This window comes from Electrophorus electricus, chromosome 6 (assembly GCF_013358815.1).
Source record: "Electrophorus electricus isolate fEleEle1 chromosome 6, fEleEle1.pri, whole genome shotgun sequence".
NCBI lineage: Eukaryota > Metazoa > Chordata > Actinopteri > Gymnotiformes > Gymnotidae > Electrophorus > Electrophorus electricus.
Genome location: NC_049540.1, coordinates 21,229,534 through 21,246,461, shown reverse-complemented (window position 1 = coordinate 21,246,461; position 16,928 = coordinate 21,229,534). Strand labels below are relative to the sequence as shown.

The 16,928-nt window shown below is 49.9% G+C and overlaps 1 protein-coding gene across 1 annotated transcript in view; it reads left to right on the top strand.

Moving 5' to 3' along the window:
* nrg2a (neuregulin 2a) overlaps positions 1-16,928 on the top strand; it is a 62,155-nt gene that overhangs the window by 29,576 nt on the left and 15,651 nt on the right.

Below are 16,928 nucleotides of genomic sequence, written 5' to 3'. Positions count from 1 at the left end.
CCTTCCATGAAGATAACTCTCAGTTTTTTTTTATGGTGAACTCATGAACACAGACGTTGCAGATTCTTAGATGTTACCTCGCAGTTCTTTGTACCATCTAGAAGTCCAAGCCTGTGGTTTTATGCGCTTGTGTGCACATTCGCGTGCTTTCCAGGAAGTGCTCGAGTGTGTCTCATTTGCTGAACGTGCAGGAGTGTGATGCACGAGACTGTACTAATGCAAAATTTGCACAACCTTTCTCTAATACTCCACTGGACTCTGCAGTTCCGCATTTGTGATGACTGTATCCCAAATTTCCATGAATTCTTTTGTATGTAAAAATGTAAGGAAAACGCTTTCTCGATAACCACACGTTGACCATTGTTTCACTGTTTACCATGGCAGTGCCATATCTGTAGTTTATGTTTATAATTCGGCCTGTTTGTTGATTCATGTTGTTTATGATATGATTGTTGTTGAATACCTTATAACAATGAACAACTACAGAAAGCCAAGTAGCTGAGAAAGTCGCTAGTAAAGTTAATTTGATACACGTGGATTTCATATACCGCATAAAACACAGGGTGCTTCGAGCAGACTGCAACTGATCCAGCTGCATTCTGAAATCAGCCGTGCGTTAGGGGGAGAAACAAATCATAAATTGTTGTCTAAACAAGTGGCTGTGTTTTTTGGGGGGGAGAAGTCGTGTAAGCGTGCACTTAAGCAAGACCCGACGCTGCACGTGGGAAGGCCCCGGGTCTGTGGCTGATTAGAGGATAGAGCAGCACATCCCTTCACTATCCCAGAGAGAACAGCAGGTGTGCTACTTTCAGCACACTCTGAACTGTGGAGCCGGGCCTGGAGAGAGGCCCGGTGTCTCTGGAAATTCTTCTCAATCCATCTTGAAACGGGACCTTTTTTTCATGGGCCATATTGCAGTAGCAGTTCTGCTGAAGCAAGTAACTGTTGGGCTGTTTTTTTTTCTAAATAGCAAACACGTCAAACTTGAAGTAACTGGAATACCTAACAGCAATTACTGTCTTTTTAAGACCTTATTAGATGTTCACCTACTTTTTCCGTCGGTTACCTTGTTTTTGTTTTAGTAGAGATGTGGCACATGTGTTGGTTGTTAGACAGAACTGCCTTTATTGTAATGACTTATGCAAAAACCAGGCCACATTTTAGGAGCCATTCATGCAAAAACACTTCCGATATTTCACAAGGGAATATCCAGAGCTTACAAACTTTCTTTTCCGCATAAGTGTACTTTGTGTCAAAAAATCCGTGGAAAACATTTGGAAAATCGCCATGCCAAGTGTTTTTTTTTGAAAGATTTCAAAGTTCCTTTCCAGCCATTGTGGAGCTTCATTTAACTCTAATCTGCCTAGAGGGAGTTTCTCTGCTGCCTGTTTGCAATTAGTTGTGATAAATTAGACAGTACCAGGATTTTTGTTTTCCCCAAGCACACCCCTCTCCCACCCGAGGCCGCATTATTTTGTACCACCCCCCCCATCTGGAAAGGACTGTGGACTTTAAAAACGCTATTTGTTTTAGGGACAAAAATAATAATAATTCAGCCTGGTCACCTAGCAATTTTCCCCTTTTTTCAGAAGTTCAGACAACCTCAAACTTCTACTTCAGAAGTGTCTAGTACCTCAGTCGTTCCTTCAGGACTGTTGGCCTCCGCGTTCAGGCCAGCCGCTGTCAGCTCAACGCTTCGCCGTAATAAAGTGATAGCTGGCTTAATCTTGCCGTGACGCTACAAAGTGGCTTTCCACCAGTTTGGCGAATTAGCTGGGTGCCAGGGAGGCATGGGGAGAGGGCATGTGTGAACGGAAACGATAGGTTTCTGAACCGTGGCCACGAGCCAGCAGGATTCAGCCATATCAGTGCCCTGTTGCCTCGGTTCTCCTGAAAAGGAGCTGTCTGAGCAAGAAGGGGCCAGCTCCACTCCAAAAGACAGCTTGCCTGCCATGTTGGATCGAATGGACTCCTGCCAATGCACACCTTTCCACGAGCTGCTTCCTTGAAGGCATATCCTGCTTATATGAAGTTTTTTTAATTTTTTTTGCCTAGTTGCGAGAGCTTAGCTTCCTCTGGGGTGGGGTAGGGGCTGTGGAGCCCCCTATTGGTGGGGGTCAGCCACTTGCTCATTTCAGATGCTCTTCATGATGGCTCCTTTTGAATCAGAGGCTTTAACTGACGTACTCCGTGTTTTTTTGTTTTTTTTTGTCTCACCACACCGTCACAGGTCATGCCCTGGCTAAGCTGCGCCTCACTTCCTGAATTGCAGGGCCGATTAAGTTGTCTTATGGAATTACGGAAAGGGATTAGCAGCTTCCATCCAGGTGCGCACCTACACTTGGACAACCTCGTGGACTTTATTTCAGGGTGTCCCTGTCCTGGACATTTGCGCTGATACTTGCTGTGTTAGTTCCCTCAGCTGTTTAATTGCCTCCGGGTCGCCTGCTGCATGCCTGTGTGTGTTTTGTGCAGGTGGATTTGTGGTGTTTGTCCGTGTGTATGTGTGTGTGTGTCCACAGATAGATTCCATTGTAAAGATGTCAGCGGCTGGATTTGCGTTCTGTCTTTGTCTGGGGTTGGGCAACTTGTGGTCAGTCTGTTGCATCTGTCCAGAAGCTTGACTGAAAATGATTTAAGCTAATGAAATGAGATAGGAATTTTCCATAAGCATTAAGAGCTGTACTCTCCCTGGCTTAAATGTCAAATGAGCAGCCAGGTTGCCAGTGGCATGATGGAGCGTGTTTAGCGATATTGGACTGCAGGAATTTGTAGGGGTTTCTGAGCATGATTGTGGACAGAGTGGGCACACGTGGTGTGTTTTTATGTCTGATATAAGCTGTATGGAGATTTCATGTTTCATATACCGCACTACATATGGGCGTGCTGAGGACTATTCCTGCCACAGCAAATGTGGGATGATGTAGGGCTTTCCTTACAACTGTAAGGGGAGAGTTGGCTGGTTTTCCAGAATGAGGTGACTCAGGTATCTTTTACCCCAGGTAAGAATAGCACCTTCCCTGCTTGTGGAGTCATGTGTACACCTTGGAGAGCTACTGCAGCAGGCAGGTGTGAAGTGTGTGTTTGTGTTTGTGTGTGTGTGTGTGTGTGTGTGAGAGAGAGAGAGAGAGAGAGAGAGAGAGAGAGAGAGAGAGAGAGAGGGAGAGCACATGTGAGCAAACGTGTGTGCGAATCTACAGAATCTGTCTTTTTAAGCTTCCAGCTGGCTTGGCTGTGGTGGGGTGGGGTGGGGTAGGGTGAGAGAGGGATACAAAGCCCCTGCCCCAGGCCCAAAGAAGAGGCATGCCCCATCACCTCCACCCCGTGCGGGAACTACACCTACGGAGAGGAAACACGGGGTGAAGCAGGCAGCCAAGCATTGGGGTGGCAGTAGATTAATATAACAGCCCAGGAAGTACCTTGAACTGACAGAGTATGATAAACTGTTTTCCCAGCTCAAGGCAGGTGAACGAGACGAGCCTTCCTTATCGTTCGCTTCTGGCTTCCCGAACACTGAGGGTGGGGCGGGGCGGTGGGGGGGGGGCTTCATCTGTTGACATGGTTGATTTCCATCCCGTAAGGTCATCAGTGAAATAGCTACTGCTGAGCGAGGCTGCAGCATCGCAGAGCCGCAGTGAGAGAGAGAGAGAGAGAGAGAGAGTGAGAGAGATGGAAACCCTGTAATGAAGACAAGTGGCATGCCCCTCGGGCCGGCCACGTGCACGGCTGCCTGTCAGCCGGAGCAGCACTGTGAGCAGGGGAAGCAGCACGGCACCGGCCACCTTCCACCGCCGGCCCACGGCATGTGTGTGTGTGTGTGTTGGTGCGTGCGTGTTTGTTTAAGGCAATCCTGGATTCTCAAGAGGTGAAAGGGTCATAGGTGACTAAAAGGGGTGAAGCGTAACAAGCGTGAGGGCTCTGATACGTGCATCAATACCGAGCAAACACTTGCCATTCGAACAGCCAGTACGGACGACTCTATTTGTTAGCAGGCCCTCACATGTGCCGTGATTCCCAGACGAGGTCCTGCCACCCGGCAGCAGCTTCCGCGTGCTCGGTAGCCATTGGCTGGAGCCACAGTGGGGAGGAAGTGCACAGAGAGATTGTCATAGACATCACATTCCTGGTTCAGCCCCCATCCTGGACCATTCCAGTCACGGCAGCCATGAACGCGGCCTGTGAGGAGGGTTCCACTCAAAGCTGCGCGCACTTCTCTGGCTTGGCTGTGTTTTCTGTTTTGTTTTGGGGTTTTTTTTTTTTTTTGGTCTTGTTTATTTTTGCCTTTCCTCGTGACTTCTGTTTGCTTGCTTCGCCCGCGTGGATTTCTCGATTATTCCGGCCCGATCTTTTCCGGGATTTGGGCTGCATGTTCGTGTTTTGTCAGGGCTCGTGAAGTTCATGCGATAGCACTTTTTTTCCCCCATTCTTCTGCTGCAGGTTGGCTCATGCATTAAGCCGGTGGGCGGTGGAAGCGGGAGGCCGCGTCTGCCGCGAAGCCCTCCTGTCAGACAAGTTCTGGTCACTTGAGTGCCTTGTTCCTAGGGGGCGCTCCCCCGTCCTGAGAGAGAGAGCAAGGAACGAGCGAGAGGAGAGAGCGAGAGCGTGAGATGAGAGGAATGTGTTGATGGAAAACGCAGCTGGGCGGCTGATTGTTCTAACCTCATCAGTCACGCTGGGGCCCACCAGCAACACTCTCACTCTCTCTCTCTTTCTTCTCTCCCCCAACCCACCACCTGCCTGCGTGATGAAAGCTAATCCATTTCTGCCTAACTTGTCTAGTGTAAACCCTCATATACTTCTATTACAGGTTTTTAACCTCAGTCACGGAGCCAATGCCAGCATTCATGCGCTGTCACTCAGGGCCATCATCCTCCTGTTTCTGATTCCTTTTCCTTGTCTTCCATGTAGTAAAACAATTCCATCTCTCTCCTGCCAGCATTCCTTCAGCGCGTACAGGCGCTATAGCTTTACGTAACACCTCCTCGCCGCGTTTTCTTCTTTTCTCTTTCATGTTTCCCATTCCTCTTCTCCTGCTCTCGTGTCCAGGCAGGGGGGGGGGGGGGGGGGGTAGGGAACCCAAACCCGACTTTTTCTCTGACAGCACAAATGACAAGATTAACTGAGCTCAAATGACGCTAAATCTTCCTTGGCTGTCAGCTGCGGTGGAGGCTTATTGTGAAGCGCCTGTAAGCGGATCGATGGCATTGATCAGCATAGGCGAGCAGCGGGGTCCGGGGGCTGGCCTCAGGGGGGGCCACGGGCCAGGCAGAGCAGGGCCACGGTCCAAGTGGGGCTGCGGGCCAGGGAGCCAGGGTCTGAACGGGTCCACGGGCCAGTCCGAGCAGGCTTAGCCTAAGCCTGCTGAATTTTCAGATCTCCCTACTTCAGCACCAATAAGTCAGGTTACACACACACACACACACACACACTCAATCAAAGACAGAAAGGGCAGCAAGCACTCCGACAGGCCCTCGTCAAACCGCCTCCATGCCTCATGCGCACACGTCCCCCCCCTATGGGGTGGGGGGCGGTTTGGGTGAAGCGCACGTGTTGGAGTTATTCAGCGGTTTGGGTGAAGCGCACGTGTTGGAGTTATTCAGAGAGAGTGTTTTAGATTATGACACTACCCAGAGATCCTACATGCTCAGGTTACTGATTAGCAAGGACCTGTTTGACCTCTGACCCCAGGGTTGGCTGTCTGGGAGGGTAGGGTGTACTCTGCAGCCTCATAAGGAGGACGGCACCCTTTGTAGTTGTCCTGCCACAGATGGGCCTGGTGTTCCAGTGACTCACCCTCCCATAACCTGGTGCTGGCGGTCTTTTGCCCACTGAGAAATAATTTCTTCATTAGGCATGTTTTAGTGGAGTGAAGTCTGTTTTCCTCATCAGACTGGAAGCGTGAGTGTGTGTGTGTGATTGTGCGCTCACGCATTGGAGCTGCAGATGGCCATGACAGGCAGGGCAGCTGTAAGAGGACCACAGGCTGGTCCTGTGGTGGATGGGTGGGGTCAGATGCAACACCCTGACCCCCAACCCCCACCCCTCACTTTCCCCTCTCCCAACACGAGCACCACCACCACTAAAGCTGCCAGCTTACACCAGGCCCCTGACGCTACCATTTCACGCCGCTCTCTGTGAGGGCGGTGACCTGCGCGTGCGTGTGTCTGAGGTTGGAGGAGTGGAGATGTGGAGGTCTGATGTTAGGGCTGAGGCAAGACCAGAAGCATGCTGTCACTCTACACCAGCACTTAGGTGTGTGCGCACATGGGCTGGCAGAGCAGCGTGGAGAGTGGCAGCCCGCAGCCGAGAAGCAGTGATCTGGGTCGCTGTGGACCGTTTGGCTGAGATGGGCCTGCGTCTGTGACGCCGTGCGAGGTTCGGAGACTGGCAGCCACAGCTGGGGCCGGGACTCCTGGGAGTCTGGCTGTCCAGGGTCACCCTGCGACCCCTGCGGCCCCTGCGGCCCCTGCCCCCCGCGGGCGTGGGTGCAGGTGGGGCTGTGAGAGAAGCTGCGGGTGGAGGGCTCCTCTCCTGCTCCCCGCCCTCCTGCTGGTGCTGTTGTTGCTGGCGGCCCTGGGCACCGGCATGCTCCTCCATCACCGTGCTCTGACCCGGGACACCGCCCGCGGCGGAGACTCCAACCTGCTTGATGTCCTCAGAGGGGAGGAAGAGGAGATGCAGAAGGCAGAGGAGGAGGAGGAGATGGAGGGGCTCAGGGAGGACACTGCTCCCCCCTGGACCGGTGTCGGCAGAACTCGTGCTGCCACGTCCTCCCAGTGGGCGGAGGCGTCCGTGCCCACCCCAAGCCCAGCACGGGCCTCCCTTCCTCCTGCCGCCAGCCCGGAAGGCACCGGGGCTCCGCCCCCTCTGGGTAAGAGCTTGGTTTGTTTACACGGTTTGACGTATTTTGCAATCGCATGCAACAGCAGCCCTTTGATTTCAGTGCCTCTGAAACAACCGCGGAGGACAAGACCAGGCACATCGGCTCTGCGGCGAGGAAGGGCAGATCGAGAGGAGAATAAAGGCGCGTTAATCAGAGGGAGAAGCACAGGGCGCAGTTCACACAAGGTGTCCTTCTTGGGCAGAGAAGGCTCTCTGATGTTTGCAGTTGTTTGTAGTTGAAGCCACTGGTTCCTGGAAGGGGCCTTTCAGAGCATTGCCATTAGTAATGCTTTGTTTATGAGTCTCACAAATTCTTCAGTCAGATAATGTCCCGCTTTGGCGTTCCGCCTAAACATCGATCGGAAAGCCTTCTGTCGGTCACATACCCCCCACAGCCTCTGGATGCCCCGTCGGTGCGTCGGTGAAGTGTGGAATATATAAACACTGTGTACATGTAAACTGGGAAGTGCACTGTTGAGATCATGGAAAAGGTCAAGGGGCAAAACTGACAGCTGGACCCGTAAAGGTGATCTGGTCTTTGTGTTTGTTTCTTTATTTATTGTCAAAAAAATTGTCAAAAGTTCACGATAAGATCTGAATCCTAAGGGCCACGCTGACTTCTCTGGGAGTGACAGTACAACGTGAGCGAATGGGTCCAGCTAGTGCAGGTCCAGAAACCCCCGGGCACCGTTGGCATCGTTCCGCTCCACTGTTTTCATTCCTCCATCAAGATTCGCCGACACTGGCACGTCGGCTTTGAGTGCAGTTGTCTGTAGCCCCAACACAAACATACAGAACGATGAGGAGATTTACTGTTACCTTTCTTAGAAACAAGGGCTCTTTCTGAGTGTAGTGCTCTGTTAACAAGTCCCGTTTGGCACTTTGGAGATTAGAAATTCCGCATACAGGACCTCTTTAATGCACCTTTCGTTTCGAACAAATGGCAGTGGCTTTCTTGGCACTGCTGAACAGGGCGTCGCTCCGGCGTCTGCTAGAGTTAGTGGTATGGTCCTGCTCTTGCATGCTTTTTATAGAATGTTTTACTACATATATTCTCTAGCATGTGTCTTGTACAAGCAGACGCCTGTATAAACTCTTTGACATGGTTTATTGCCCTCTTGATTTTAAATGCATGTGATTTTGCATGCCCTTGCGTGTTTTATGTGGTTAGATTTTATTCTTAGTCAGTTCTTTTCCATGTGTGAAAAAATTATCTGAAAATTAGCTGTTGCTCAGAACAGTCACTCACGTCTCCAGACATTTATTTGAAAAGTCACTTCTGCAAACCATTTCTGTAGTAGGGCAATGGCAGTATGTGTGATGCTTCACAGTTACTAGGTCCTGGGGCTCCTTGTTTTGGTTGTTGTTTTCAATTCCTCTGGCTTCTTGCACTGCTGGAAGACCTGTCAAAATCTGAGCTACGGTTAGGACGTTTCTGAAAGTCAAAGGCAAAAAGTAGAAACCAAAAAAAACAGAGCCCGGCATTCACGACCGCCTTCATCATTTCCTTTGAATCCACTGCCTGCATCTGACAGATAAATCCTTATATTTCTATGTTCTTGGGACAGCGGAAGGCTCGGAACGATGGCCAGACTCGGTATATATTTTCTGCAGGAGTGTGAGTTACTGTCTTTAGTGAGAACACGAAAGCTAGCCAGTAGTCAAACCATCTGAAAGATCTTGGAAAGATAATGAAGGAAACAGGGCATTTAAATCACTGTGGAATGGACCTTCTGTACAGATGTGTTGTGCTTTGTGTTGTTTCACAACATCAGTGGCTCTTATATGTTGTAATCGTGGCTTGAGTTATAGTCACCATGATGTTTACTGTGTTGCTTTTCAGAGAGTAAGGAGATAAATAGAATAGAATAGAATAGAATAGAATAGAATAGAATAGAATAGAATAGAGGATGTGTTCATTTTGATGTCTAAGCACACACACACTGACCTATATACATATAGAGACAGAAGCACACACAGAGAGAGAAACAGTGAGAAAAGAGAGAGAGAGAGAGAGAGCGAGAGAGAGAGAGAGAGAGAGAGAGAGAGAGAGAGAGAGAGCGGCAAACTGCATGCCTAATCATGTCTGGCGTCTAATCAGATGGTGCCCTGTGGTCTGAGAAAACTATTGCTACAAAAGTGATATACTAAACTCTATTTCCATGTCTGTAGGGTTTGGTCCCATGTGTGTGTTTAGTGAGTGAACCACAGTGGTGCTGTGTGTATGTATGTGTAATAGAGAAGACCTCTGAAGGCTCCGGCAAGACTTAAAAAAACGAGGGATGTTTCAGATAATGAAAACAACACAAAATCAGCAAGAATGCGCGTTGTATAAACTGACCTTCTGGTGAAGTGATAAGGGATCCGTGCTCCGGCAGTAAGGAGAGCCACCTCCAGAACTCTGCCAAGAGTCAGTGGGGGTGAGTCTGCACTGGTACAGGGCCCTGACCATGAGAGGACGCGTGTAGGACACTCATCTGCACTGGCCTGTAGGACATTCATCTGCACTGGCCTGTAGGACATTCATCTGCACTGGCCTGTAGGACACTCATCTGTATTGGCGTGTAGGACATTCATCTGCATTGGCCTGTAGGACACTCATCTGCACTGGCCTGTAGGACACTCATCTGCACTGGCCTGTAGGACATTCATCTGCACTGGCCTGTAGGACATTAATCTGCACTGGCATGTAGGACACTAATCTGCACTGGCCTGTAGGACACTCATCTGCACTGGCCTGTAGGACATTCATCTGCACTGGCCTGTAGGACATTAATCTGCACTGGCATGTAGGACACTAATCTGCACTGGTGTGTAAGACACTGATCTGCACTGGTGTGAAGGACACTAATCTGCACTGGCATGTAGGACACTCACCTGCACTGGCGTGTAGGACACTCACCTTCACTGGCGTTTAGGACACTAATCTGCATTGGCATGTAGGACACTAATCTGCACTGGCCTGTAGGACACTCATCTGCACTGGCATGTAGGACACTCATCTGCACTGACGTATAGGAGACTAATCTGTACTGGCCTGTAGGACACTCATCTGCACTGGCATGTAAGACACTCATCTGCACTGGTGTGTAGGACACTAATATACACTAGTGTGTAGGACACTGATCTGCAAACACTAGTGTGTAGCACAGTCATCTGCACTGGTGTGTAGAACAATCATCTGCACTGGCATGTAGGACACTAATCTGCACTGGCATGTAGGACACTAATATGCACTAACATATAGGACACTAATCTGCACTGACATGTAAGACACTCATCTGCACTGGTGTGCAGGACACTCATCTGCACTTGCCTGTAGGACACTAATCCGCACTGGTGTGTAGGTTACTAATCTGCATTGACGTGTAGGACAAAAATCTGCACTAACGTAGGACACTCATCTGCACTGGTGTGTAGGACACTCATCTGCACTTGCATGTAGGACACTATCTGTAATTGTATGTAGGACACTCACCTGCACTGGCGTTTAGGACACTAATCTGCACTGGCATGTAGGACACTCATCTGCACTGGTGTGTACCACACTAATCTGCACTGGCGTGTAGGACACATCTGCAAACACTGGTGTGTAGGACACTAATCTGCAGGACACTCATCTGCACAGGTGTGTAGGACACTCATCTTCACCTGTGTGTAGGACACTCATCTGCACTGGTGTGTATGACACTAATCTGCACTGGCATGTTGGACACATCTGCAAACATTGGTTTGTAGGACATTCATCTGCACTGGCCTGTAGGACACTAATCTGCACTAACATGTAGGACACTAATCTGCACTATCATGAAGGATATTCATCTCCACTGTCATGTAGGACACTCATCTGCACTCGTGTGTTTTACACTCATCTGCACTAGTGTCTAGGACACTCATCTGCACTCGTGTGTCTTACACTCATCTGCACTCGTGTGTCTTACACTCATCTGCACTCGTGTGTCTTACACTCATCTGCACTAGTGTCTACGACACTCATCTGCATTTGCCTGTAGGGCACTCATCTCCACTAGCATGTAGGACATTAATCTGCGCTGGGGTGCAGGACACTCATCTCCACTAGTGTGTAGGACAATAATCTGCACTGGCGTGTAGGACACTCATCTCCACTGGCGTGCAGGACACTCATCTCCACTAGTGTGTAGGACACTCATCTCCACTGGTGTGTAGGACACTCATCTCCACTGGGGTGCAGGACACTCATCTCCACTGGCGTGTAGGACACTCATCTCCACTGGCGTGTAGGACACTCATCTGCACTGGCGTGTAGGACACTCATCTGCACTGGCGTGTAGGACACTCATCTCCACTGGCGTGTAGGACACTCATCTGCACTGGCGTGGACACTCATCTCCACTGGCGTGTAGGACACTCATCTGCACTGACGTGTAGGACACTCATCTCCACTGGCGTGTAGGACACTCATCTGCACTGGCGTGTAGGACACTCATCTCCACTGGCGTGTAGGACACTCATCTGCACTGGTGTGTAGGACACTCATCTCCACTGGCGTGTAGGACACTCATCTCCACTGGCGTGTAGGACACTAGTCTTGCTCTCTGCAGCATCATTTGTCAGCTGCTGCCTGTTTCATGCTTTTACTCTCACAGGCCTTTGTTTACAAAAGTGCATTTACACATCAGTTAAACCCAAATGTTCTCCTTTCTCTCCTGTCCTGCCACCTAGATGAGCGGGTGTCCCGCAGGACAGGAACAGCCGTGACCGGTAAGACGTTTGGAGGCTCCACTAATTGGCAGTGCATGGGAGTTTAGAGAGAGTGCAGAGACGCAGTGACCACCTGGCAGACGGCCCTCCCACCATGTCCACGGGAACGCACTCAACCCTGAGCGAGCATATGCGCCGCGGATGTGCCTTCCGAGGAAGAAGGAAACCATTTGGAGCACGAGGGGACCTCTCCTTTCATTTTTACGACTTTCCTAGAATCCTTTGGAGAGCGTGGAGAGACGGACATGTTTATGAAGTCTTCCACATGGCTCCCTTTGGCCCCCCCACCCCACTCCACACTGCCCCCGCCGTTCCTCGCCCATGAAGGATTAATCAGGCTCAGGAGTCGAGCTTGCTGGCGAGGCCCCTGGATTCTGGAGCTGGAGAGGGAGAGTGACCTACAGTCGGGGCTGCGGGTCAGACCGAATCAGCCTTCACAACTAGGGCCAAGGAATTTGAGCAAGAGGAAACAAAGAAACCCATCCAGCGAGCAGAAGGGGTGGGGATGCTGAGTTAATTAGCCGGTGGCTTTGGGACGGGGGAAGCCGACCTCGCTGGAGTGGAAGGTGGCGGCCAGCGCGCCCCGGGTTGGTGGTGGGCCCTCGGACGCACATGCTTCATTGAGCCTGGAATAGCGCCGCTCAGATTAGCAACCCCGGACGGCACTCCTGTCGGGAATTGCCTTTGTTTTTCCCGCGGTCCTTTGTCCCCTGGGCCGCCAGCGAAAAAGCAAGGAAGGGTGAAGGCCAGCATTGTTGGCTGGGTTTTGAGTGTGGACAGGGCTGCCTGTCCTGAAGCGTCTGTCCCCTCATGTCGTTAAGTGCGTACAGAATTTATATGCCTGGGTCTGCCCCACCAAGCACTCAAACGTCTAGTGTCGCCTCTCCCTCTCTGCCTCTGCCTCTCTACCTCTCCCTCTCTCTTGTTCTGCCACTCTCCATTTCCCTCATTCTGTCTTCCTTTATTTGTTCATTTAATTTTTATGGTTTATTAGCGTGACCATTATTATAGTTTTGCCGAAGCAGCACAAATATTAAATTGTAAAAAGAAAATTATATGTAAAGAGAAGGGAAATACATTCGTATATAACAACACAGAAAACAAAAAAATTACATAAAGAAATGAATCAACCAACAGAAATCTATAAAGCATAGTGTGACTATATAAAAGTGCATCACAGAAAGCAATTTCTTAAATGCCCTTTAAAATCTGCAGCATGGAAACGTCCTTCACTGCCGTGACCGGATCCGCTTCCTCGCGAAGAACAACAGCAGCTTAGTCACAAAAAAAAAAACTGAACATGTTGTTCACTTTGTGAAAATGTTTAAAGAACGTATCTCTTATTCATTTAAACTTTGGACAGGAGAGGAAAAATGTCCATCTTTCATGTTCATTTCATCTTTTCCTTCCCCTAAATCGCAGCGTCCTCTCAGTCTGTCCTCTCTTGTCATCCAGGTTATATGGTCTCTGCCTGTTTCCATTTCCAGCTCGTGGTCACTTATTCTGTATTTTGTTAGCGGTCCTTGAATGCACACATTTAAAGTTTGGTGGCGTGTCAGACGAACGGTGTCACTTACATGCCTGTAGCGTTTGGGTTTGCTTTGCTGATATACATCATCATTGGAGGGGTAGAATTTTGTGAGTGTCTTTTATTGTGTTTCTAGGAAAACAAGAGTGTAGATTGTTGGGCCAGCAGGCAGAGGGCGGGGCAGTGGGTGGGGCTCTGAGCAGAGCATGGGCCAGAGGGTGGGGCTCTGAGCAGAGGGCGGGGCTCTGAGCAGAGGGCAGGGCAGTGGGTGGGGCTCTGAGCAGAGGGTGGGGCAGAGGGCAGGGCAGACGGTGGGCCAGAGGGTGGGGCTCTGAGCAGAGGGCGGGGCAGAGGGTGGGGCTCTGAGCAGAGGGCGGGGCAGATAGCGGGGCTCTGAGCAGAGGAGAATGGCCAAAAGAGCTTTGTTTTATTTGTATTTTATTTTATTTTATTCTCTCTCTCCTGCTCCTGTCATCTCTCCAACTCCCCTCTCTCTTTCCCTCTTTCCGCCTCTCCCTCTCTCTCTTTTCCGCTATTGTTTTGTGACATATGCTGCCTCAGCAGGTATTTACAGCGTGTTCACAGCCCTCCAGCAGTGAGGTGATTAAAATGTCAGATACATGGAGGAATACTGTACAATCGCATAACTGCCAAAGCTCTGTAACGGAACGGGAGAAATCTGGCACTATCTCCCAGGACCACGGACGTGAACATGAGAAATATCGCCGGAATTAACAGCTCACACACTTCGTAAGGAAAGGAGCTTCCCTGGAATTCAGCATTACTGAAAACCGTAATCATAAATCGCTGAAACAGTGCAGGTTGTATTACCTCTTAGCTCTCAAAACAGGGAGGGTGGTAAGTGGACACATTGTGTTCTTCAGTGGGTGGGTGTGCTAGTGTAATTTGGTCCTCCTATGGCTCTGTTCTCGCAGGCCCAGAAACGTGCCGTGCGCTTCCTGACTGGGGCCTTCGTAGCAATGCGAACACAACCAGTTTCGCATTGAAACGCCAAATTCAATTAATGTTCAAACTCACTAAATAAATAAACGTCCATCTGGAGAGATGTGCGAAGCAGGTCGATTTTAAAAGAGGCGCGGCTGAACGTTAGCCGTGCTATCGGCTGAACTCTGAAGAGAATGCTAACGTGACCAGGAACGCATGCCAACGTAGGCGCCCGGCATGCTGCCGCTTGTTCCACACGTTGGCATTTTTGGGTCATGGTGCCCTTTTAGCTCCAGATCAGATAGGCAGGAGGGGGGTGCTGGTCTGCGCAAAATGAGCCCAGTTGGGGACGAAGGGGAGAGGAGGACAGTCCTACTCGGCCAGGCAGGAGCCCAGAGCTGAGCATCACAGAGGAGGAAGAGGAGGAGGAGGAGCAGGGGGCAGGGGTAGAGGGCGTGATCCTGGGTTGCCATGGTGCTGGTCGAGTTCAGCCAGGACAGTGGTGTTATTATAACGCTTTGCTGCTACTATGCATGACCTTCCTCCTCCTCCACTGATGTTTATACCAAGCTTTTTGATAAACCGATTATAAGGTTCATTAGGGCAGAGAGAAGCAGCAAACAGAGAGGAGAAGGCTTTTCACACACAAAAGTTTTTTTATTTTTTTTGCTTTTATTCACAAAACCAGCTTTCTAAATGTGCCCTCCACCTGCTGGCATTGAAGATGGCGTCCAATTATAAGACGATAAACAATAAAACCAGTTACCGGCATGAGTGTAGCTATCAAAAATATTCTGGATGAACCCGTTTAAGTGTGACCCCAAATAGCATATTATTTGTTGTCAACATGTGAAAACTAATATAGTACACAGCCCAGATCGGTACAGTGCCCTGTCAGTGAGGTCTGCATTGTTAGTTGTTTATTCTAACAGGTTTGTCTGAGGAAAAAAAGCGCAGATATAAGGCAGAAGGAGGAAAAGTGTTTAGTTTTAGGCTTTTTCTGTGTGGCTGTGTGGGTTTTTGTTTTTTTTTTGTGCAGTGCCACCGTTTTAGGGGAGTGAAAGTGGCTGTTTGAAAATAAACGCCTCAAACAATAACTCCACTAAATCCTAAAGCACTGAAGTCATCGCCTTCCCACAGTCCTCCAGGCTCCACGCGAGCCGCTCGCAGCGCTTGTGTTTGTCTGAGGCATTTCTGACTTCAGGTGTCAGCGAAATGCATGCGTGCGTGCTCGGATGAATATAACACTGGGATCAAGCTGGCCGGACCACGGCCTGACCCAACCGTAAACTGCCGCCCGCCGGGCCTGCGGACGCTCGCCCACAACTGCAGTCATTTTCTGTCGCGTCATCGGCGAAGACGTTCCGCCACGTTTGACGGATTCCGCATCGTGACTGACCTGAGCTCCGTGCTCCCTGCTTCCCACCATGTTTGTAGAGATTTGCATTCATCATGCCATTCCACAAAGACCACACCTGCGCTCTTTGACGTACCATAATCTGGCCTTTCACAGCTTGATAGTGAGGTTTCGAGGTTACTCTCGCATGTCTGGGGATAATTCTTCATGGTAAATCTCCTGTAAATAATAGACTTCCTGCACATCACCTTGCACAGCTTTTGCATTTCTCTCCTGGATCAGCAGTCACATGGCTTGGTTTTGTCTGACACACCACTCAAAGGTTTACACACTTGACTGATGATGGATGACTTGGTGGGTAGCATGGTGATGCGGATATTGTTTGTAGTGGACCAATGCCTGACTTCTATTCATTTAAATACAAGTGCAAAACAATGAAGCGCACATGCCCTTAAACTCTTCGTCTTTGTGTTATGACTAAAGATGAAGGATATAAACAACAAAACAAGATGTTTAACAGTACAAAACCATAAACAGCAAAAATAGTCATTTTTGACTCTACTGGCCCATGAGTTTGAAAGGCACTATGGAAAATTCACGGTTTTAAAATAGCAGATAGAATTTTCCCCAAGCCTACTTCTGCACCACCTCTGCATCTGCTAAACCAGAAAGACAGGACCAATTGTTTTTCCTATCTGTCAGGCCACACACACACATCCACACACACACGAGCGGTGCACGCTAGCACGCTAGTCTGCGTCCCTGGTGTACCTCGCGCACGTTGGTTGCCATGGTCCTGTAGTGATCTCTCCGGGAAGCTGAAGGCCTCTCCACCTAGAGCGTCACCATTCTCCCACTTCTTTATTCACCAAGGGGGGGGGGGGGGCGGAATTAGAAGAAACAAAAGAATGAGAAGGAGAGGGAGGAAAACCCCAGCAGGCTCTGTTCTTGCTCTGAGCTGTGAATGGCTCTGGAGGAGATAATTCTCTCCACTGAGCTGTTGCTCATTTTCACACGGTCGTTTGGAACAAGAGTCCTCAGTCACGTCTCAAAGCCAAAGACAAAACAGTCGGACGGAGCTTTTGTTCAGTGCAACGAGACATTTCCTTATTCTCTGACGTCTTGATATCTGGCAGAATCTTTACGGCATATTTGAGTGTCCAGAAGAGGATGGTGTTTTGTTGCGGTTTCTTTAGGGGAAGCGTTTCCCCGTTCATTACCGGAAATGGCGGACGTAGCCCGTGAGTCGCACCAGTGCGAGCGTGTGTGTGTTTATGGAGGTACTCTATCAAGCTCTAGAGTGAGCTCGCAATTCCTGATACTCTGGGAGTGGCTACTGGCTTCGAGGCAGAAAACTACAGGAAAAATGAAAGTGTGTGCGTGCGCGTGCGCACTCTGGCGGGCGGGCGGTCGGGCGTGTGTGCGTATGCGCGCGCGAACACACGTGTGCACGGGTGTGTGTGCACGTGCTCG